Source organism: Austrofundulus limnaeus, unplaced genomic scaffold (genome assembly GCF_001266775.1).
Source record: "Austrofundulus limnaeus strain Quisiro unplaced genomic scaffold, Austrofundulus_limnaeus-1.0 Scaffold130, whole genome shotgun sequence".
Lineage (NCBI taxonomy): Eukaryota > Metazoa > Chordata > Actinopteri > Cyprinodontiformes > Rivulidae > Austrofundulus > Austrofundulus limnaeus.
Window position 1 is genome coordinate 1,354,708 of NW_013952532.1, and position 1,603 is coordinate 1,356,310.

General features: G+C 35.1%; 1 protein-coding gene across 1 annotated transcript in view; it reads left to right on the forward strand.

The window, feature by feature from the left end:
• Nucleotides 1–88, forward strand: part of pla2g6 (phospholipase A2, group VI (cytosolic, calcium-independent)) — a gene marked incomplete in the record, with an annotated part of 22,182 nt that extends 22,094 nt beyond the window's left edge. The window contains 1 exon segment of the mRNA XM_014015539.1: nt 1–88.
• Nucleotides 89–1,603: the final 1,515 nt, after the last annotated feature.

Here is a 1,603-nt window from a genome sequence, read left to right on the forward strand (position 1 = left end):
ACTTTTACAGTGTGTATTAGAAGTATTAGATTTTGACATTCCCCTAAWAAAAACTGTAACAAGATAAAATAAAAAGTGTAAACATCAATAACTGATCTTCCTGTGTGTCTGGGGGCCCAATGTAAAACAATGAACAACATGTAAAAAACATATTGGATTTACTGAACCAAGTTATGTCAACAGTTGAGTAAAAGTAAAGCCACTTTCACATTTACATTTAAAGAAATTATGAAAGTGTTTTAATTGTACTCAACTCAGCTGAGTGGAAATTATTGACATAACTTGGTGAAGTGAATCCAATTTTGACAAATCCAAAATTTGTGTAGATTACATGTATAACRGGAGAAAGATTTTACAGAAAGAAGACGTATGATACTGTCACAGTTTGTAAAATGTTTGGACAAAGGAGTGCATTAAAATAAAATTTATAAGAAGAAACCAAACCAATAAACAAAAATACAAAAAGTAACTAATGCACAGATACTGACAGCTCCTAAAATCTAAGCATTACTAACTTTTATTGAACATTTCGACACTTTATTGTGTATAGTTTGTTGACTTTTTAAAACCTCATTTTCTCATTTTACCTGCAAACATATGTTACAAAATTTAAAGACTTTCTCTTTATTTATGAGTTGTCATTCCCAACTTTGACCTCAGCATAGCAGATATTCTCTTGTTCCTGGCGCTGATGTGGAGAATTTGGGTTTTGTGCAAACAACTGGCTGTAATAAAGTTCTTCCTCTGCTGCTTGAGGTACAGTCTCATCATATGTGGGGCCATAGTTCACCTGAAGAAAACAAAAATCACATTTTAAACTTTTTATATAAATATTACTGAACTTTTGGACATGAAACAAATTTTAAGGTTTTGTTATGAACAAATATTCACTGAATATTTGTTACAATGTTCTAAATTTTAAAACACTGGGGAAAAAAAGATAGGATTAATGTTTTCACCTGTGCTGGGTTGTCAGCTGTTTCATCTCTAGAGAACTGATTAGAAATTGTATATTTCCTGGTTGGAGAAAAGAAAAAACTACATAAAAAATATAGGTCAGGTTAATGATGTTTAACGATATAGATAAGAAATAATAATGTAATACTCACTTTAACAAGAACACACTAAGAAGTATAAAAACCAACAGAGCTGCAAAAAGTGCTGCAGCTGCTGGTTTCCATCCTCCTGGTAAACTKTGGACAGTCAGAGTGGTCACAGCTGAGCTGATCAGTCTGTCTGTTCTGACAGCACAGGAGTAGTTTCCTGCATCCTGACTGCTAACTGCATCTAGAATCAGCTGTTTGTTGTGTCTTGTTGTCAGCTTCAGAGGTTGACTGTTGAAGAACCAAATGTAGTTTGAGTTTTCAGAGAGAGGACAGGTGGTTCTGCAGCTTAATGTGACTCTCTGACCCTCAGTCACCTCTGCAGCAGGTCCAACATCCACTCTGACACCTGCAGCGTGGACAGATGGGTCAGGAAATACAAAAACTAACAACAAACAGTTAAAANACACACATTAATAAACCGCGAATGGAATCCACGGTTCGACCTGGGTTAACAGGAGCCCGAATGACGACATGTGGCAATACCTTTGCACTAAACA